At 42.0% G+C, this 23,417-nt stretch overlaps 1 long non-coding RNA gene across 3 annotated transcripts; it reads left to right on the top strand.

Moving 5' to 3' along the window:
• LOC123031578 lies at positions 1 to 21,369 on the top strand. 3 transcript variants are annotated; one of them, XR_006416322.1, is made up of 3 exons: positions 1 to 26; positions 19,553 to 19,636; positions 19,732 to 21,369. It is a non-coding gene; the product is annotated as an uncharacterized LOC123031578 (long non-coding RNA). The 3 variants fall into 3 exon arrangements; XR_006416324.1 differs by lacking the exon at positions 1 to 26 and adding an exon at positions 11,813 to 11,942; XR_006416323.1 differs by lacking the exon at positions 1 to 26 and adding an exon at positions 18,068 to 18,126.
• Positions 21,370 to 23,417: the final 2,048 nt, after the last annotated feature.

Below are 23,417 nucleotides of genomic sequence, written 5' to 3' on the forward strand. Positions count from 1 at the left end.
GTGAAGAAACTAAAAAAGCATTGAAAGTAAGTAAAATATATCTTTTAAAATCTATTTTTAAATATGCGAGCCTGGGGGCGGCCAGCCACCGGCTCACCAAGCCCTGGGGTGGCCAACTGCGCAGCCTTCTCCGCGCGAGCAAGCCACCACCTCGCCAGACCTGCACCTGCCGCCTTGCCAGGCCCGCCATCTCGCCAGGCCTGCGCCTGCTGCCTCGCTGCGCCCACCGACTCACCGCGCCCGTGCCCGCTGTCGCCTCGCCGCCCTCCTGTTGAAAAAGTCTGAGGATCCCTGCTTTAGAGGATTCCCTGTATCAGGTATCAGTTCCTGAGATAAGCTGTGAAGAACATATGAGAAATTTCTGTTAGATTCTAATATGTAGATACATCTTTGCATGCATTAGGATCAAATGTATATTTTTGTGATGGGTTAAAGCGCATTGATGCTATATGGTGTTAATAGAAATATAAATTCTTTGTTCAAGCCTGTGTTTGAGGAAACTGCTCTTTTTCTTGGCAGAGTACTAACTCTGAAGAGCGATGATAAATCTCGCTACATATCACAAACAGTTAACTGCTTTATTGACCTCCCAGTTAACGGACCAACGAATTACTTGCAGAATCTCTCACCTTCTTGTTTTGAAGTGAGAATGAGACTTTTATGATTATTCCAACATTATACTGGCTCTGCAACCAAAAAGATTTTCCCAAAGGAGCAAGGCCAACATCTACCATAGTCTCAGTGAGTTTTGTTCCCTCTGTTGTTTCACGATTGTGGCAATTTGTGTTGTGCCCTTTCTGATAACTTTCAGCATTTTTTGTGAAAGTTGGCAAGTCAGAGCAACTTCTCAATAACATCTAGTTCATGTCCAAGGAAACTGTCTCAACTTCTTTGAACAATGATGCTGTGAAATTAGGACTGATCATTGGAGCACATGGTATTCAAAATCCCACTCACAGACAATTTATTTTTTCATTTAATTTCTATCTTGTCCAATAGGCGAAGCTCTATAGGCTGTTCATAAAAGTTACAGAACCATCTGTTGGTTTGGGAAGCTGCACAAAACAGTTGGTATTTGTTAATAGGCCACAAACCACAAGATGTGCTCACACACGCACACATTTCCGGCATATAAACAGAATTGTCTTATTTGGACATTATACTAAACTAGCATTGCTGCGTTCTCAGGATTTTGTTAAAACATTAATCTTTTACTGGAAATCAGATTCTTCACAAATATACCCTGGGTTTTCTTACAATAGGCATCCTCTTCTGAATGAAGGGGTTTCCAGCCTATCTCTGCTTGATGCATTCCAGAGTTGCTCTCTTTAGAATGAATTTAAGAATTTAAACTAATCCTTTCTTTAGCATCCTTAATGGGACAATGGGAGGCAAATGGTGAAGCACTTGCTGGCTTGTGCATAAGCAGACTTAGGAGCAGACTCAAGCAGTACTTCAGCAAGGGCAAAAATAAAAAGGTGTGCCAAACAGCAGGAGAGAGGAGAACAAAAGAATCCACTCTCTTCGGCCCCTCTGGACACATGCAAACTGGACTACAAAGCACCAGAGGTGTTCTTGCAAACTTTGTTTCAAACTTTGCAAAGGAAAGGCTTTTCTGAACTGCTGAACCTAGCATTTTAGAAAGCAGCACCAAATTTCTCCTTTGGGACTTATATCATGGCCTTCAAGAAAAAGGGAGAAAAAGAATTTAAAGTAATAACAGAATTGCAAGAGATCTTAGAAATGCTCACTGCTACTCCAGTGATATCTGGGAAAACACATTTACTTTTCTTAAAAATAATGGGCAAATAGTCAAAGCAAGTATGATTTCTATATTAAAAGTGTCTCTGTATTTTTAGTGCAAGGTGAAGTCCAGTGAAGCAGTTAAATAGTCCTGCTAAACAGCAGCATTACCGAAACCTTTTGTGTTTAGGGTCACACTGAAGTAGCTGGAAAAGCCAAAGGAATTCTGAAAATATGAAGTTTTTAAATATTTAACTATGGTCCAGAACTTTGGCCAAATTGTGCCAGGAAGGCATAATCTGTGCCTATATCAGAAATAGCACTATGTGCACAAATTTCCTTAATTTCCATAGTGAGTTTTTTCCCCCTAATGTGTAAATTGCAGTCCATCTTTGAAATGGAAGTCTAAAAGCTGGCTCAGCTCAGACAGAAGTAAGAGGCTACTGAACCAGAATCTAGGGCTGTTATCAGATCCCTCACAAACAGAACTGTTACTGTGAGTGACAGCACTTCAGAATTCACCACTGCCCAGTTTTTGCATTGCTGTCTTTCCAGCCCCAGGCAAAGACCTTTATAGTCTTCTGTGACGCCATTGTTGTACTTGTTGCTATCTGATTTTGTTGTTTTATTGCTGCTATTAGTATTTCACATGTCTCCTTGTTTGTTTGTTTCATTTATGTTATAAACTGCCCTGGACTACTTTTTTTCTTTCCACTAAAGGGAAAGACATAAACTGAGTAAATAAACTTCTGCAAAGAAACCTCCCATTGTAACTTAGTTGGGAACTTATTTCTTTCGGACCACTGAAACCAGTGGCCCTGATTCTCTAGTGTCGTTTAAGGGGCAAATGTACATTAGTTTTTTTCTGGCTTTATAATGATTTTTCAAGGAAGCTCAAGGTGAAATGGCAGCCCATTGTAATTTATAAAGCAAAGCATTAAGTTTTGGAGGATCTTTGAACTACACAGAAAATAAAAATGAGAAATCCTTCAAGGAGGAAGGGCTTGCAATACCATACATAAATGTGTGAGCTTTAACATTTTGTGAGATAGCACATACCAGTGGCTCCAAATGTAGATCAAATTTCACTGGAGAGAGTGGGACTTCCATGTTTGGTACGTCTGTCAAGTTAAACACTCAAACAAACAAAGTCAGACAAAATACAAGTTGTGTTGACTCTCACTCTTGGGGCTGAATATAAAATTTCAAATAAATGCTTAAGTCTTCAGGAAAAGCAAAGATTCTCACTCTAGCCAAATTAAATTCTCAGTGAATTTTGTCAAAGGCCCTGTCTGTATCCAAATAAACAATGCCAGTTGTATCGGTTCTATCTGTGCTTAATGCAGGTAGATCAACAGTGAATCTTAGATTATGTGCCCTGTCTGTTTTTAATGAATCCCACCTGATCTGGTTGGACTAACATTATGAAAACTTGTAGTATATCAGCCAAAATAGAAAGTAATAATATAATGTTGACATTAATCTTTGAAATAGGTCCATAATTAACACAATAAATATGATCCCCATCAGCCTTTGGAATTACGGTAATATAAAATATTTTTGAATACTGACTATAAAGAGCCACCTAATTAAAGAAAATAAAATTAGATACATGATAAAGCTTGGGAATAAATAAGCTAGAAAGTATTCTATACCAATCAGTTGGAAATCTGTCCAGATCAGGTGATTTCCCAGTTTTCATATAAGTTACTGCTTTCACAATTTCCTCAATATATAAAAGTGCCAATAAGAACTGCCTTTGTAAAGCATTTTAAAAATGGAGGATTTATGTCTTCAGGATAAGTAGATATCTTACAACTATTGCATTTAATTCCTGAAACAATCCTTTGATGCTTTTGTTGCCTGAGATGATGGGCCAAAATCTTATGGCCCAGTCACCATTCTCCTAGTATGAAGCAGGCTGAAGCAAATGGTGACTGCTTTAAAAAATAATGTTCAGCTTGTTCTTAACATGCTGCATCTCCTGATAAAGTTGTGTAGTTGGAGAAGTAGCAAACTGAGTTATAAGACGTTTCAACTTCTCACCTAAAGCAATTTGTTGTTGTCGAGTGTGTTTTCATGCAAACCTGAGCATGGCTTTGCCTCCCTCCTTTGCTAGGATGAAACAGTCAAGCAGAAAGTAGTTGACCATGACAGTATCATGCTGGCCATTCAGTGAGAGGATGGCTTTGGCAGATGTGGAAAGCTTCTGTGCCCTAACCCTGACCTTAACTGGAGGAAAATCTGGTAGCTCTTCTATGCAATGACTGTAGAGCACTTCCTTTGCTAAGAACCCGAAAGAGCTAATCTGGAGGAGTCTGTGTTATCTACATGTTGAGCTCTGTGCTCCAACAGGTGTTCTGCTGGAATACCTCTTTTGCACTTGGCTCAACGCCCAGCCTGCAAAGTCCAGCAATTCAGCCAGGTGGTTTTCTGTAGAGATGCATTGGCTGCTCCCATGGACAACACGGCTCTTCAGAGGACAGCTCTTGGAAGGGGGCTAGCAGCTCTTCCATGGTGGCATTTTCAGGCTGAAGTCACTGCTCCTTCTGTGACATCCCCTGACCTCACCCTGCAAATGCCATGATGGGAGAGGGGATGGTGGGTCCATCCACAGCTCCTCTGGAGGTGGTGCGTCCTCCTGGCAAGAACAGTGTGAGTCACCATTCCTTCCCTAGCATCTCAGTGCCTGTGGTGGCAACTTCACCTTGCTTCATGGCAGTCCTTCCTACACACACAGCATTCCTGAAGAAAAAAAGTCATTTGCAGCCAGTCAGAACTTCTGAATGACCGAGGTTACCGCTAAGAAGAAATGGAAACACTTAGTTTGCATTTTTTTGCAACAAAGGAATCATGGGGCTTATTTACCCTGAAAGTTTCCGGACCCTCTTGCAACTAGCACAAAACAAAACAACACACCCAAACAAAGAAAGATACAACGCCCCCAAGAAACCAACAATCCCCCCTCTCCACAAAACAAAACACGAAACAGCAAAAACAAAACCCACAAGCTACTTATTCATCTCTGCTCCCATAGTGGCCTTTCCCCTCCTGTGTCATACACTGAGCAATCTTTTTTTGGACCGTGTTTGAGCAACGTGCAAAATCCATCTGTCTGACGCCTGCAGGAGTGGGTTTTTTTTCTTTTTCCTTTCCTCTTTTTCTTGTTGTCACCAGAGGTGCCAGGCAGATGAAGAAGAAAAGGCTGGCTGGGCTGAAAGTGAAATAGGAGGAAGTAAATAAGGAGGGGAGGCAGAACCAGACCCAAAAGACTGCTTGTTTCTGTGCCCTCTGCTATTGAGGTAATTACACGAGTCCACGGGAGACCCAGATGATAAAAGTGAACGTCTGCCAGAAACGTTAGGTCTTCTTGGCTGAGGGTAAAAAATGGCCTAAAGGGAGTACATAAAGTTTTTCAAAGGCAGTTGAATCTTGGAATACTGAATAGTCAATCCTGGACAAATTTCTCAAAGAAGCAAGGACTGAAGGTGGTAGGAATCTGACAACAAAGAATTAGGATGTGAAGCAGCTGCCAAACGTGATGTATAATTTCCCTCACATGGTTCTCCTCACAGTTTTCATCCTGAGTTCTGACATAAGCACAGACACACTTCTGCTGCTTGTTCTAGCTCAGTGTGGGGTCAAGGCTTAGTTTCAAGGGCCCTTTTATATTTCCAGTTTGACAATCTCTCATAAACTGGAAACAGCACAATAACAATTGTAAATTCATATGATAAGATTTGCATTTTTCTGCAAAGGGATCAGGATTGCTAGAATAAAGGAGATGCTTGGTGTGTTATGAATGCCCCCATACCTTTGACTGCATCAATTCTGAGCTGCTCCTTAACCAGTAGGTTTTCTCCGTGAGGGTATTTAAGCTTACTCACAGTATGAATGCCACGGGTACCACATTCAGTTACTGTTGACTCCCTCAACAAAATGGACATCATCCATGTCTTTCTGTAACATGACAAAAGAGGCATCTTTCAAACCAATTCATTGATTCATTTTATATAACAGCTTTCCTCTGAATGGAATACAGAGAGAATGAAATCAGAGGAAATGGAATTGGAGGAAATGGAATCAGAGGTCAGACTAGATCGGAGGTCAGACTAGATGGCCCAGGAGGCCCCTTCTAACTTGCTCTGTTTCTATGTTTCTATGAATACCGGGCAGTACAGGACACAGTTAAGAATACATCATTATACATAATCATAAAAATGTCTGATGATATAATTAATAGCAACATAGCATCACACATCATCTCAGATTGGTAAACTCCCAGAGTCAGATTAAATCCCCAAAGTTCAGCTGAGCAACAGCTTGTTAATAGCTGTCTGGAGCTCAAAAAGTGAGAATCAAGCACACTGCTTTGGGGACCAAATTCCACCACTGAGGTGCTGCCCTTGGGAATGTTCTGTCATGAATCGTTGCATCCTGATCCATGCCTCCTAGTGGGATCATGAGCAAGCCTTTCCCCCACTCCACATCCACTTTTAAATCACAGGTTGGTCAGTACTGAGGGGAGCACTTGGATCCTAAATCATGCACACGAGTCCCAACATCTTGAACTGAGGCTGGTAGCTCACAGGGACCCAATGCTATGGCTTAAGAATCAGTGCCCTATGATCCCACTTATCTGTGTAACTCTGGCAGGCACGTTCTGTACCAGCTGCAGCTTCCAAAACAGCTTCAAGGGTAGCCCCACTGGAATCTCAGTCATGAGATTATGGAATCATGGTTTTCTGAAAACAGGTAAGCCCAATCCAGGATGAGCTGCAGCTGTCAGCTCAGCCAGTTCAAGGCATAAGCAGCCTGGACCATGACAGCCGCTTGTGCCTCCAGTGACAACTTCAGCCTGAGGATGATTCCCAGTTCATGAACCTGTTCCATATAGGGGGAAGCATCCCTGTCCAAAACGAGGCACCTGAGAATCCCTTTCCTGTAGCACCTCCAATTTAAATTTATTGGCCCTCATCCAGACCTTCACTGCCTTCAGCACTCTCACAGCCTCTCTTACTTTAGATGGGATGGAGAGCCATGGTTGATTTTCATCGGCAAACTGATGCCACCGTGGCCCATTCCTCCAGATAGTAGCTCCTAGCCATTTTGCGTAGTGTTAAGCAGTGTAGAGAACAGAATAGGGCCCTGCAGCACTCCCCGGTGCAAGTGCCATGGAGCTGAGCAGAACTCCTCTCGCAGCATTTTCAGGTAGTGATTCTGCATGTAGGAGTAGAATGATTCTGCATGTAGGGACAGAAATCTGCATGATTCAGTGTGCAGGATCAGAACCACTGCAACACTTGGCCCCCAATTCCCAGCCTGTAGAGTCATTTTGGTAAGAACTAGGAGCATCAGAAGGGACTCTCTCCCTCTGCCTCTTTTCCAACAGAGGGCATCCGTCAAGGTGTACAAGCTTGATTTGCTGGTGTTCTCCAGGCTGAAGCCAGTCTGAAACAGAACCAGCTCAGGGTAGGTCAACACAGGATCCTTCAGATGGACCTCAGCTGCCATAATCTGTAACAACAGGCTATACTGGCTAGGGCTGAAGGGAAACTGAAATCCAGATCTGGAGGACCACACATTGCTCACCCTGAGTTGGATAATCCATTTCCTCCAGCCACATCTGCAGCTGGCTAGCCACTACTCTCGCTGTCCCATTGTTGAAAAGAAGGAGATTGGCCAAGTACCCCATCCTACCGGAGACCAAGGCATCCAACAAAACTTCACAGAACTTTTAGCCCCAAGCAGTTTTTATTTTCAAATCAAATTAAATAATATAGAATGATTGCACTGGTAAACTGCAGGAGTGCCTTCCAAGGTAAACTGATCCAAATTCAATTCTACAGTGATTTCCTACGCTTCACCGCCTCCTCCCTTCAAGTAGACATTCTTCTGTTAAAAACCTTCAGAGAACAGATTTCTACAGGTTGCCAGGTCAAGCTATTCATCAGCCAACTAGTTTCACAGAAAATGAACAGTGTTTAATTTTCAGATTAAATATCCCTCCCCCAGTTATCTAAATAAAACCTTAAAAAGTACAGCCTAAACTCTGAAAATTGCTAATTGAAAGTTGCCCCACTAAGTATAATTAAAATGACACACAATCTCTGTTTTAAGAAACCATCATCTTTAATTTAAAAAGAAACCCTCATCTTGTGGTGAGAATTCAATTGCCCAGCTTGGGAGGCCATAATTTGTGAACATGTTTGTTGGAAATGCTCAACATTTCAAATTGGCATGGTTATTAAGTATCTGCAATTAACAATATGAAAATGAATTGTGATGCCATATATAATTGTTATTAATTTCATAGCTTCCAGGCTTTATGACTAATAGCAAAATTATACCTACATTTTGTATTAAGCTCATAAACAAAGCTTTTTCCAAGGACTAGATCCCACTTGATGCTGGAAATCTATGTCTGAATCTCCAAATTTTAAACAGGCTTTGAGACTCTATGTTTGATTACTTGCATATCAAAATAAATGATATTTAGCATGTATTTAAATTTAAATATGTTCTGAAAATAAAAAATGATAAAAATATTAAATCTAGCTTAATGTGTGTAAGCATTTATTTATGTTTAAATAAAGCTTAAACATGTTTAGGTTGCACTGAATCCAACAGGTGCAACAGGTTGCTTTATGCATGTTTTCCCTGCAGAGGGGTAATCTTGGTTGATGTGTGTGTGGGAGGACACTGTCAAGTATTCACTTACTGGGAAGATGTGAGTAGGCAGGTGATGAGAGCATCGGTACCTGACTTGCATGTTCATAGGAAGTAAACACTTGTGTTGTCCCTCACAAGTGACATCTTGAAAAAAATGTGTCAAACAACAACAACAACAATACACACACATATGCAAGGGAAAACAACAACAACAACAAGCAATCTCATATGCAGCTAAGTTCCTACTACTTTCTGTGAAGAGGGAGAGACCTCTGTACATCTGGGTTTCTGAACCAACATTGTTCAGGTCATGCAGGAGATGCCTGTTGAATGGAATCAGCCAGCAGCACCTCTGCAGATCAGGTCTCTTCTTTGCAGTCCTAGCATCATAGAACCATAGAATAGTAGGCTTGGAAGGGGCCTATAAGGCCATCGAGTCCAAGGCCTGCTCAGTGCAGGACTCCAGGTTTAAGCATCGCTGACAGGTGACTGACCAGCCATCTCTTGAATGTGTCCAATGTGGGTGAGCCAACAACCACACAATGGTAATTGGTCCCATGATCCTTCTGCTCTGGTAGTCAGGAAGTTTTCCTTACATCCACCCTGAATCTGGCTTCCTGTAAACTGAGCCCATTATTCTATGCCCTACACTCTGGCATGATTGAGAAGAGATCCTGCCCTCTTCTGTGTGACAGCCTTTCAAGTATGTGAAAAGTGCCAAAAGATCTCCCCTCAGTTCTTTCAACCTCTTTTCATAGGACTTTGTTTCCATTCCCCAGTCATCTTTGCTGCCCTCCTCTGAACTTCTCCCAGAACAGGGGAGCTTTGGAACACAGGAAATTTCCAGCCGGCTATCTTAACCTTCGTCTCCACAAAGCATTGCTGGATTGGAGCAATAATCAAGAACTTTTCCCTGAGCCACATCTGGACCCCTCAATCCAGATACCTGCATGACAAGCCACTGACATCAATCAGGTTGTGCTGAGCAGCAGCACTGAAGATTCCATTCCCCAAATGCCTCCATCTTCTCATACAAAATGTTTGCGGGCTTTTAGCCCCAGTGCGGCTCCTTGTAAATGCTGGTAAAAATAGTTGATGGATGTCACGTCCTTCAACTTGTTCAAACACACCTTGTAAACAGGAAACAAACAACCTTGCAACAATACACTGTAGATTCCATCGCCTGTCATTTCTAATGGCTGCACTTGTTTTATAAGTTGACTCTTTTCTTTACAAGCAATGTTACAGTCTAATGAGCCCTCCTAACTGTCAGCTTGGGCTATGCCTCTCGGACATAAGTCCCTGATTACCCTCTCGACAGTGACTAGAATGAGAAAGTTGACTGGGGTATGAGTTTTTCTTCTCTCGGTTTCAGCATGTTGCAACATGACATGCCATTAATTTTTAAAGGCAGACATGTTTTGGAAGGCACTGGTTGTCTGATGTCCTCCACTGTTGGGGAAGCAGTAACATCTTACAGAAGGATAATAGCAGCCACTGATTCATGAGCACATTATTAATGCAACAGTTCCTCTGCCTTCTCTAACGTGCACTTTGGTGGAACGGAGTGGGAGCACAGTCTGCGAGTAGCCTATGCGGCACATCCCCGTAGGCGTGCCCAAGCTCACTCAGTGTAAGCACACGAAGGCGGGGTCAGCTCACCTGTCTGATGAAGGTGAGGCTGCCCTCCAGCCTGGTGGGACTGTGTGAGGGAGGGCATGCCCCCTTCTCCAGCAGTTTCATGCCTTCCTCTGAAGCTCTTTCTGTTTTAGAAACCTTCTTGAGAATGGTTCAACTGTTAGGTCATCTTGGGAAGCAGATGCAGAATGAGGAGTGTGTGTGGTGTCCACAAGATGTGGGAAGACACAGCTGTGTTGTCCACGTGGCTCAGGAGATACTAGAAATAAGTTTCACTTTGAAGACCCTGTTTTCACTTGCCAATCAAATGTTGATCTAACCCTAATTTTCAAGGTCTGAATATTCTGCACTTGTGATCTGATTCTGAGAAGAAAAACATGTTCAGGGATTTATACATTTGAAACAAGAATGTGTATTTTTGCAAAATGCACATAAATGTTTAACCTGATGGAAGGACAGTACATGCATTTAAAATATGCATGAGATTGATATGAGCCGGTGTGGTATGTGGCTGGAGGGTTAAGCTGGGGGACTGAGAGACCTGGGTTCTGGTCCTCACTTGGCCATGAAGCTCACCGGGTGAACTGGAAGCAGTCACTTATTCTTGGTCTCCTTCCTCTTTCGGTTGCTGTTGTGAGGATAAAATGGAGCCATGTGAGCCACTTGGAATTTCTCTCAAGAGGAAAAATGGTGGGACAGGAATGCAATGCAGTAATAATAGGAACAACAATATACGCTTGAAAAAATAAAATAGTGTTAGAGTAAAAAAGCCCCCCACAAATTTCCTGTGAAAAGAAAAAAAATGAATGGAGATAAGCCGTAAGAAGCACTGCAGCTGAATCAGAAAATTTCCTTTGTGCTGCTGTGTACAGCTCCACACATGGCTTGACCTGCACTCCCTAAGCTGGCCTCTGCCCCCCATTTCCGGTGTCAAAGTAAGATTTAATTGCAAGTCTGCTGACCTCCTGTCCATGTAATGGGAGGAGGTGCCACCTTCCTTTCACCCTAGGCAGGGTTAATGTCTTGAGCCAAACCCGTTTCCCTCAGAACTGCCTCCAGTGCTGCCTGCCATCATGCAGTGGGGATGGGGGCTGCCTTGTGGGCACAACTCCCCCTATCTGTGCGCTTGTCACATATGAGAAGGAATCTCCCGCAGGTCTGTGCATGTGGATTTGCTCCATGTGAAGGAAGACCCTGGGCAACTCCTGGCTGCAAAGCCCCTTCTCATGAATGCAGAGCATGCAGGAAGCTTTGGTGTGGCTGCCAGAAGCATCAGTGCTTGGAAATGCCAGCCCAGGCTGCCCTGCTGTCCCCTCATGAGTTTTCAAAATACATGAGGACATTTGTCCAAACCCCTCCATTTCTGGAATAGCATTGAGTTTAATAGCTGAAGGTAAATTAGTACGGCTTAGGGAGCAATCCTATGACTTTTAGGTGCTGTCTGAGCCAGTTTCTGCCTTTTGACCTCAGAGGAAGAGATCCAGGGATAGAGGTGCTCCTCGTTACCATGGGAATCTCCATAGCAGCTCCTCCTCCCAAAGTCTGAACTCCAAGTTTATGAAGGGAGGAAATTGTTGGGTCCTAGGTGGACTGTGGGTGGGAACAAGTAGGCCATGAATCTGTTGGATCCGATGGCCCATGCCTGCACCTGGCAGAAAGAGAAAGGTGGATGAGCTCAGAAGACTGCCTAATGAAACATTCTCAAATAGGACAGAGAGGCAAAAATATCTTCTGTTGCTTCTCCTACCAGGAGACCAGCAGGACTTTGAACGGAAGGAGGTTCTGAGATCAGAGCCTTTCATAATTTGGTTAGATATCCATAAGATTTCTCTTTCACTGTGGATAGAATGGAGGACTCCAATGCACTTGTAAACTTGCTTTTCACAGAGGTATGTAGTTTTCTGTAGACCATGCAGAAATAAATGATGTCACGTGTCACATTTCCAAAAACAAACACTTCCATTGTGTGCCAGCACAGCTATGAACCAGAATCTACATACATCAAAGTATTTCCTTTTGCATTAATAGAACTGCACAGGGCTAAGTGGGATGAGCATTATAGCCAGGTATGATAATAACAGTGCGATGAGCTGACTTGACCCATGTTCTTTACTGGTCACTGCGGCTAATAGTTGGGTCCAATGGCTTCTGACTTTGAATTCTCTGTGCTCACTATAGAGCATGGAGCTTACCTACACATTATTTGCTCCTGCATTTTCAGTACATCAAAAGACTCCACTAATTGCCTTTCCCTCCAAGTAACTCCTGTGGATATAAGCAATGTATCTGAGTATAAATGTAACAAAACTCTTTTTTACGGTAATGAGATGTGCATATTAGAACTTCATATTCGCCTTTACTATTACTCTTTATCTTAGACTATTTATGTTCTCCTAATTATTTGTTATTGTGCACTCACAAGATATTCTTCCATAATCAGGTAATTGCTTCTCAGGGGGCCCTTTCTAATTAAATAACCAGAACTGCATAACCAGTAGAATTTCCTGCCTCTTGGGTGAAAACAGTAACTTACAGAAGGACAATGTGTTCCCCATTAGCTAAAACATGTATTTTTTAGCATCAGTCCACATGGCTAGGAATTGGTGGCCAGGAACTGCAGACCTTTTACTTCCTGGCCAGCAATGCCTGTGGAAAGGGCAAGGACGTAAGCACTTCACGGCTGCCTCCACGAGGCAGCAACTGTGTGGTGGTGGGCCCACTTTCTTCAAATGCTGCTATGCTGCATCTGTACACAACCTCTGTCACCCAACAGCCTTGTCTAGCACAGGCCTCTCTCAGCAGTGAAGCGGGGCCAGGGATGTCGCACTGGCACTTTTTCTTTAGATCAGGGGGGACATGGATGTCATCTGCCCCCACCCCAGAATTCCCTGGTCCTTCTGAGTTTAGCTCCGATTCTCCAGTAGTGGGGGTGGGCAGGCAGGGAGCCAAGGCATGCAAATATATAATGTCTAACATTCTGCGGTGACTTGGTTTTAAATGGACAAATAAGACCCATTTGCTTTACCAAGTAGTTGCACCTAGCAGATGAAGACTCCCAGAACAGGTTTGCTAATATGGATCAGCACCAGTGCCTGCCATTTGGGACTCTGCTTGGTTGTGTGGTTATAGGTAATGTCATAAATATTGCCTGCCCTTCCAAATTGACTACCCCAATACTGGCTTCTTTGTAGGTGCAACATGCCCGTCTTGCCCTGCTGAAATGGAAACTCGGTCTTTTGCTGCATCGCAGTGATGTGCAGTAAGCCTTCCTCAGACAACATCTGCAGATGGTGGCAAGCAGCAGCAGCAGCATGCTCTGCACAGGGGGTGGAGACCTGGCACCTTCTGGGTGTGTTGGAACTACAAATCCCATTATCCCCCACAATGGACCATGCAGGCTGATGGGACGTGCACTCTAAAACATCTGGAGGGCATCAGATTATCTACTACTGCTCTACAACTGGGACTGCTATTACTGTTCAGTTCCTTTATAGGCTATACTGAATCCCGCTAAACTGTTAGCTAGACATATGGAGGGGTTCAGACTATCTGTCTGCAACTGTGCAGGCGATTGCTATTGTAACAATTCTTTTCCATTTCCCTGGGGTTTATAATGCTTCACTATGGCTGTTAAAACGTGGAACTCATGAGTTTTGTTTTACTCATTTCAGATCAGATTATACTTTACATGCACTATTACTAGCCATAGTTTCTTTCTCCTGCTTCAAGAAAGAAGCAGAAGAGAAAAAGAACTATAATCTTAACTGCACTTTAATATGGTAATTAACTTTTAATGAAAGTTTTAATCCACCCAAAGGACAGTAGTCATCGGGTGGATTTGAAATTTACTTAATATATAGATATTCCAAATACTTGTACACTCACATGAACCCCCTGCCAAACCTGAAGGACAGTTTATCACGGTATAAAACCCTATCAACACAGGCAGGAGATCCAATTGTTGCAGCTACAGGAGGGGCAGAGACAGGTGAGGAATGCCGGTGCCCTGCCTCTGAGCCGGCAATGGAGGAAGTCTCTTAAACCAGATGGAGATTAAGGAGAGGGCTCAGAGAGGGTTCAGCACTTTGCTCTGGGTTGGGCACTGTGTTTGACAAAAAGGATGTGTAACAATAAAGCATTGAGAACAGGAACTCCGAAGCAGCATGTTTACTTGGGAGAAGGACCACGCCTCATGACACCTTGCTGCTGTAATGACTATTCTCAACAGCTTTCAGCATCAGTCCGTGTACCAACCAGGATTGTATATGAATTGGCTGCCAGTGAGGTGCAATTGCTTGTACACCCGCTGCTTTGGACAAGTTCTCCCCCTGCGCTGAAAGACAAAAGGTTTTTCGTTGAACTCCAAGGAGATGATGTGTATGCAAGACAGAAACCCTGGGGCTGTTTGTTCAGTAGTAAGATACAGTCCATGGGCAAAGGTGAAATGATTCTGGAGATTGTTTCTAGGCATGGGTCAGAATTGCTGGTTCACGGCACAATTTATGGCACTCGAGGGAATAAATAGCAGTGTTCAGTGCCACTTTTCTGCTAATGCCTCTGATATGGTGCTAACAGACGAGACTGCTAGTGCAATACCAGTGCAAGGTCTTGGAAACCTGTCACACGAGCATCCACTTTTGGTGTAGTGTTAGAGGTTTCTTATGCTAGCTGTATATCAATAACACAAGCAGAGTAGCAGTGTTGGACACTGTCCCAAGGAGCAGTGCAATTTTTCATAATTAAAGTGTAATTTCTGACATGCTTGAATATTTTACATCGCACCTTCCATATTAGGTGCTGTGAAGTGACATTTGGATGTGTGGGTGACTGTGTGTATATGTATGCATTTGGTTTTAGAAGACGGTCAGAAGGGGCAATTCCTGCAGATTTCAACCAACTGAAGGGATTGCTGGACCTAACTGAATGAAGAGCTTATCATATCAGGCTGACAGCCTTTTTTTGTCCTACGGAGAAAGCAGTGTCAGAGAAATGGGAAGCAAGATAGAAAACAGTGGTTTGTGGTGAGATAAGAACTGAGTAAAAATGTCATTAGACATTTGGAGAATTGCAAGAAGGAAAATTTGGCAGAGAAAAAGAAGTAGCAAATATCCTTGGAGAACAGGGCACAGTGTTACTAGATAAACGTTTTGCACTGAAGAGCAGCTAAATAATAAACCGCTCGAATATTCAAGGGCTTTAAGGATAATATGAAAGAAAGTGGAAGAAGCAGTCCGTACCAATTTCCCAGGGTCCTAAATGGCTTTGCCATGGAGCCATTACAATTAGAATCATACCAAATGCTCTTCAAAGAGCATTTCAGGGCAAACATTATGCAAGTGAATGGGTTTAAAATGTTCCCTAAGAAACCTTTGTTCTGTGCTTGCTTCAGCATTGTCCACAGCTCTTTGCAGCTCTTATTTCCCTGGGCTGCTGCAGATTTAATTTCTTTTTTCTGGAGTGATTGCAGCCAATCCGGGTTCATATGCAATATGAAAATCTTACGCTGTGATCATGGTTTATTTTGCAGTCTCACTCCTACCAAGACCAGGAGTGTCAGCTCAGGATGTGGAATGCCTTTCCTCACCCAGTTTAGATGTGGAAACTGGGCTAGAACTTTCTTTTCTATAAATAGCCTCTCTCTTTAAAAGCAATGAAAAATTACCAACAGGTAGTCTCTTTTTGCAGTTTGCAAAAATGTGTATGAAATAGACCTCCATTTAACTCATTTCTGATTGTTGGAGGATACTGCTTTAATAAATTTTATATAATTAGCTAATTAATAATTTTAGATCATTTCTAAAGGCTTAAAAGAAAATCATTACATTTGTAAATGTTATGAGTTGCCTTTTGGCCCAAATAGGTCACCTGATGTGAGCTATAGTTAAGACTTGCAACAATATGAAAATGTTGAAAGATTGTGCAGTTTTAAGTTTTTATACTTAAAAACTTGGTGTTTTTATACAACACCAAATGCAGAAACCAAGCATAGAAGCATCTTAAAATCAGAGTGCAGAACAAAGTGGTTTAGGATTCAATCTGATGCATGTTTTGACAGAAAAAAGTGCTACAATTCCAAGCATTCCCCAGTAAGATGTTTCTATTTTTTCTGTCTAAAGTACATCAGATTGCACCTAAAAATACTAAAACAAAACAAAGCACAACGAGAAGAACCACCTAAAGCAGAACAGTGCAGAAAGGAAGAAGAAGGTCTGGCTCATTTCCGTATCAGGAATGGGATGAATAATAGTGTTGAACAAATGGGACCCACGACAAAATGCTGCACGATGGGTCGTTCTTCCGTATTCCATCTCGTCATCCATATCTCGTCAGCCCATTCCAATCTCCTTCTCTTCTGGATTTCTTTGATTCCCAGCCATGCCCACCAAGCAGGCTTAGTCCTCTCTGGGCGGTTTCCGCTGCCCCCATTAGATATAAGGATTAGGCTTGCTTCTTCCCAAATTGCACCATTCCTAGGTGAATGCCTCAGACTTGGCATCTGAACTGGAAGAAGAGGTAGGATCAGAAGGCTTAGGTGAAAGGCCAGGGCCAACAAGCTTCCAGAGAAGCCAATAGGCCGATGCAAGCAAGAGCATCTCTGGTTGTGGGGAGGGGAGACACTGTAGAACAAGGAAGGGCAGAGCAGTAGGAGGTGACCTGGCCAGTCTAGTTGCCAAGTCAAAAGAGTGAGCAGTTAAGTAGTGCTCTGAGAATGGATTTTGCCTTAGAAGCCAGATATTTGCTGTATTCATGATACGTTTGTTGTCCATGTTATTTTTAATTATCTTCTTTTTCATGTAAGAACTATTCACACATTCATTTATTGAGGCAGAAAAGCCTACCTATTACCTCATTTTCAACTCTGTGGGTATGTGTATGTGTGTGTTAGTGCAGTGGAGACTGTGTGAAGCCACAGGTGTCACGAGCGAGGGTTTCTCACTTCACGCATTCAGAACCATAGACCCTCCTTGCAAATGTTCTGTACTGATCAAAGCATTTTCCAGATGCACAAACACCTGGAGTGAAACTCTGAGCATGTACAGAGCAGTTTGTGTATCCAGTCTAGTATTCCCTTCCAGACACTCTCCTTATGAACATACCCGCCGCCCATCCCTTTGGGAGGAGACTTTTGAAAATGGGCACACCTCCTCTCTGCACACCTATCTTCTAACTGGGATGCCTTCCTCTGCTGACAATGTGTCATGGGGTCAAGAGGTGTGTCTGTCCCATCTGAGAAACTCCGCTGCTCCGAGTTTCCTACCACCAACTGTACATCTTAGTTATTCCCAAAGGCTGCCTCCCCAAATTCTTCCAAAATTGCAGTGTCTTGGGATGGCTCACATTTCCAGGCCTCTCCAATGTTCCAGAACTGATCATATCCTGAGAATATTTATCAACTTATTTTTTGAATAATTTCATTCATTCATTCATTCATTCATTCACTTCTATACCACCCATCAGTAAAAAAGGCTCTCTGGATGGTTCACAATATTAAAATATACAACAAACAGGACAATAATCAGCAATATATAATAATCAATACCATAGAAAATAAAAATAAATAGTATATCATATAAAATGGTGATAATAAACCCACAGATCAGTCCAGGGGTATAACAGCAGTACAAGATAAAATACAGTGTAAAAGATGAGGATAAAATTTTAACTGTTAAAATGCTTGGTAAATAAAAAGGACAAGCAATCAAAGATATACTCTTGTTATAATGCAGCACACCTATTAAATCATACTTTCCTGCATAGCCTGCAGCACTTCATGAAAGGGAAAGTGTTTCTCACCCTTGCTGTATCACATAAATCCCTTCCATCCCTGCTTCCCCACTTGCTGTTTCTAAGCCCTGGAAATTAGCGCATTGCGATGACCTTGAAAGAGAAAAATCTCCTCCAAAGCTGCTGCTCCTGAAATTGTGCTATTATTGCCTAGACCATGCCCATTTGATTTTTATATCACCCTAATTTGTAGTCTTTCAACCTCATTTCCTTTCTACCAGTTGTATTGATTCGTCTGGACCAACATTGATATGTCTTCCTTACAAACAGAACACAGCAATTTCACTGGTATGTTCTCTTCATTTCGTAGGCAGTGAGTCAGCCTTCCTTGCTTATAATGTATGCATTAGATATAACAAAACTTCCAAATCCCCACAAGGTCCAATTATATGAAAACTAGGCTAAACAGCTATGCCAAAGGTGGCCTCTGACATTAACAAAAATATTTCTAAAATGTATTGTTCAGAGGGAAAGATAAATGAGATGCTTCAAAAGCTTCTTAGCTAATTGTGAAATGCTAGAATGATCTTGTCGATTTGACTGTGACCTATTGGGACACCGTCCTACAGCTCTGAGAAAAACCCTAAAGTTAGAATTAGCTGAAGTGAATGTTGTGATGTCAATTGACTAGTTTTAAAGTAAGAGCTCTATGCACAGTTTCATATGGAACAAGAAGGCAATTCAATAAAAAATGAAAAGAGGAAGCATTAGAGCAAAGAACAGTGAAGCACCATCTAGAACAGTTCAAATTATTATTGTTAATAGATTTAGGATTTTAGCAGCTTGGGCTCAAACATCTGTGCCTGCCATGTTGGACTTGCTCTTGCAAATAGGTTCTTACTGTGCTTTGGACAAGCTTTCAAGATGTAGTGATCCAGGGCTTTTAGACTTTTGTTAAAGGCCAACAGTACTTTAAACACATATGAAATCACTAGAAGCTTGCATATTTCTGATACTGCACTCCATCACAAGGTTCTGTGTGGGGCTGCTCTGATTTAGACTGGGCAGGTCCTGAAATGCCTGCTTCTATAAACTGCACTCAGTGTTTCTCATAAAATGTTTGCATAGAACACAATGCACTATGAAAAGGACAGAAGAAGGAAAACCAGGATGATCAGGAAACTGGAACATCTTCTGTATGGCTACATTTTGTTTGGCTTTGTTTTTTAATTTGAAATTGCATTTTAGGCATAATAAAGTGGGCTACCATCTGCTCACCTCTGTTAAAGAGGTTCATTAGATCATGCATGCCATGCAGCAAATGAATGGGGAAAACTTCCACCACCCCTCACAAGATCTGGACCTGGCTTGCATGACAGAACAACCTTGAATTGTCAGCCTTGTTTGTTTCAGGGTGGCTTGTCAGGATGACTGAGATCATTGAGGTTTCTCCAGTGTGGTATTAACTGCACACAAACCATGCTGAGAAGGAGAACCCATAACATGGGTGTCAAAATTGCTTGTTGCTGTATGTGAATCCAGCAAGGTAGCTTTTGAATGGCTTGTTGGAAAGGGCTACATAACAACTTGGTGGGAGAGGTGAGAACCTACACACTCCTCACTATCACTCTAATGATATCCACTCTCTGTCAGCTGTTGAAATGACTCTGGTCAATTTTCTCCTCTACTTGTTAACTGCTTCAATAGTAGTATTCCTTTTTTCACCTTCATGAGATTTGCACGTACGTAATGCTATGTATTTTCTCACTTTCAGGATTTTTTGTGCAATGAGACCAGGCATGAAGACTAAGGAGAAAACAAGTCATATCAAGCCTCATTGCTCCCAGTTATTTCTTAGGTGATATGTGAGTTAGTGAATGAACAACCAACTCACCATAGCTTATTTTCAGTCTCTTCTGAATATCTGAATTGTAATATCCTTTCTCCTTGCAGATTTTTGTGCATCTCCTTCTCAGAGTCTTTAGCTCAAGCTAGTTACAGAAGGTTCAGCACAAACAGCGTACTTCTTCACGGAGCACACAGTTTCTGGAATTTCTTGGCACTGGATGTGGTGGTGATCACTTCAAATGGCTTGAATAGAGGACTAGGTAAATTATTGTAGGGTAAGTCCACCACTGTCTACTAGTCATGATGGCCAAATACACCATCCACTTTGACAAGCAATAAGCCACTGGATACCAGCTGCTATGGTGACCTGCATGGGTGATTCCGGCGGGGTTCTCACTGGCCACTGCAGGGAACGGAGGCTGGATTAGGCAGCCTACTGCACTAATAGACTGGTGCTCTTGCACTGCATCAGGACAATGTGGATGTGCTAAACTCTAATTTCCTTGTGGTTGCGGGGCTTTTTCTGCTATACCAATATTACGCTGTGGTGTGCTAACACACAAACCTATCTAGTAAACTTGGAGAACAGTTTACTAGATGAAATGGATGTATTTATATCATCTGCCAAGATAATTAGAGTGCCCTGCAACTCACTAAAAGGTCAAGAAATGAAACATTTGTTAGCCTATTTCAGTTGCATTAGACTTCCATACAAATGTCCACAATCATTGTAAGAAAAGAGTGGGTGGAAAGTCCCTTGGAGATATTTCTATGTGGAGGTGAACTATCTAGTTTTTTATTTGTTCTTTACATTGCCAGCTTTAAAGTGACGATACCTAGCAATCCGGATGATATGTGATATCATCTCTTGGATTTATGCCATCTGTGGGCAAACATGGTATGAATCTTTTGAGGTGATCTACACAACAATGTGAGAAAGGTCTCGTGATTTCTTTGACAAGCTCTGCTTATATGACATCGCCAGCGGGATAAACCAAACGGCCCTGGTTGATTTGCTAAAGGTCAATGGAAGACATCTCACTCAACAATCAAAAGGAAGGCGGACTGCATCAGATGGAATGATCCCAGTGAGAACAACTGTGTGGGCAGCATGTCCTCACTAATAAGAAATAAGAAGAAGAAACTGTCACCATTTGGCTAGGATGAAGATGAAAAAAATCTTTTGAAGTTCATGTCACTTTTCTGCTAGTCCAAAAGAAATTACCTGAATTCTTGAGGTGTGGAAGCCATGGTTTTTACCCATGATGTTAAGCCATGATGTTATCCCTGATATTTCAATGGATTGATCATTAGGGCATTTCTACAGGCAATGATCTCTTGTGGTAGTGTTCAAGAGAAAAACACATAGATATTCCAAACAAGCAATAAAGAGAAAATAAACAAACATTCAACAGAATGCTACACAGACAGACATCACCAATAAGACAGACAGCACAAAACATGTTGATGTTCAGAATCTTCTTACAAAGAAAGGGCTGATGGAAGCTGATCCTGGGGGTTCAGAAGGCTATCTGTAAAAAGGCCTTCTCCCTTAGGTAGAAAGTCGGTATCAGATTTATGACAATTGTCCTTGTGTAGTTAAAGGAAGGTTATTTGGAGATGCCATAATGGCCATAAACTTTCTAATACCTTCTGTGGATTCACGAACTAAGTCATCGCATGCAATGTATCCCCTGAAGATTTAGTGAATGCTTGGCTCAAATGAAGCCTTGATTTTATAAACTTAATGCATCATTTTTATTTGTAAATAGCTAAATAAAAATGTGCAGGTGTGTTATCATGTTCAAGAATGTGCATATTTAGGAAGACATAATAACTGGAAACTACTGAGGACACTCAGTCATCTGGATGAGGTTATATGATAGCCAGGTTAAGAATGCTTTGAAGCTCACAGGTGACTTTGGGCCAGTTGCTCACTCTCAGCCTAACCTACTTCACAGGGTTGTTATTGTGATGATAAGGTAGAGCAGGAGAGAGCATTATAAACTACCTTAGACTCCTTGTAAGAAGAAGAAAGGCAGGATGTAAATGTAATGCAAAAATAATAATATTCTGGAAATACAAATGCTACTTTAAGCTTTGGAAGAACAAATATAGAGTACTTTATAAATTAGAGAGCACTATGTCTACATTGACTGGGTTTGCACAACAGGGCAGCCCACTGTGACTTATAATGGGTTTTCGTGTATGCAAATCCGGTCAAAGTGTATGAAAGTAGCTTATAAACTATGGTAGATTAGCCTGTCAGGTGAAGCTGGGATGGGTTAAAGTGACTTAAATGTAGGTTATAAGCCATCTTGATAACCCACAGATTGTAGGTTCACCCATGATGCATTGGATGTTATCTGGACCTGGAAAATGCAACCTGCCATGGTTAAAGACAAGCCTCTAGTGAGTCACTCATCAAGAGCTGCACACCCCTTTCTCACACTTGCCAAATGGCTGCTGGGTGAATGCCACTGCTAGTCACTCCAAAGTGCCCAAGCAGCACGTGGCAGCAAGTGTAAGCGGTTCTCAGCTCGCTGTGCTTGTCCCCCAAGCCCCTCTACATTTTAATTTTGCAGATCACAAAAACTGGCCGCCAGATGGCCAAATTCCATTTTAAGGGTGGGATTTCTAAGGATTATCTGGAGAAGGACAGACTAGGGAGGAGGAAGGGCCTTGCTACCCATGATATGCCCAATCATCTGTCAACGGCCTCAGGGCTGGGCTGATTAGAGTAGGGTACACGGCATAAACTACTGTTTTCTGTGAACCTCCCCACTAACTCAGTGCTTACAACAGCTCTGTAATGGAAGTTAGTATTATTATCCTCATACTCCAAATAGGGACCCAAGATTGAGCAATCCTACCTAGCTTGCCTCATACTCTGTGATACGTTCATGGCAGAGTGGGATTTGAACCGAGAACTTCTAGGTACGACATGGCATGTGATCTCGCCTATATTTGTTTGCCTAGAAGTAAGTCCCACAGTATTATTCACATATGTAAGAATGTACATTTATTCTCTTAGGAACGATGCTAATAGCACTGATCATGGGCAAATCTAGTTTTTTTTTACACGTGTTGCTAGTTCTGTTACATGTGTTAGCACCTTTTCTTCCTGCTGAAAGACGTGGAAGGAAAACGCTGCCAGTTTTGTTTCCCTGTGTTTGTTTTATCTCTCTGAGTAATTGTGTGAGCAAAGTTGCATCTCGCCATCATGCCTTTTCATAATGAGATAATATTGTTTGGATGATGTTGACCTTACTATGATAATGTTGGCTTGGGTGTGGGTTTTATAGCTTGCATTTAATAGATTTGTAGCATCTTCCATCCCTTCCGCATACACAAAATAATAATAATAATAATAATAATAATAATAATAATAATAATAATAAAGGAACACTATTAGTGAAGTGAAAATGAGTAAGCAGAAAATACAGAAACGATTTCCTTCATCAAAGACTTGGATCCTGTAAAACTGGTACTAGGTTGTGCCACATTTCCGAAGGGTGTTTCATGGACATAAACAAGATTTTCTTACTTAAACAATGGCTGCCATACTGTTTAAGCTAGCAGGTACTAGTCTGGCCAGCATCTTGATAGGGTCTACTTAGAGCCCCATTTAAGCCATCTAGTGCCTCTTAAAGGAAGAGCATAATACAAGCACAATAACACAATTTGATAAGTTCATATTTAGACCTGCATAATAGGCTGCTAAAATGCATGCAATAAATGAGATCCAAATAGATGGTAACTTGCTCAGCTTGCTATGATTCTTACTGTCA

Source organism: Varanus komodoensis, unplaced genomic scaffold, assembly GCF_004798865.1.
Source record: "Varanus komodoensis strain SLA01 unplaced genomic scaffold, ASM479886v1 scaffold5, whole genome shotgun sequence".
NCBI classification, from domain to species: Eukaryota; Metazoa; Chordata; class Lepidosauria; order Squamata; family Varanidae; genus Varanus; species Varanus komodoensis.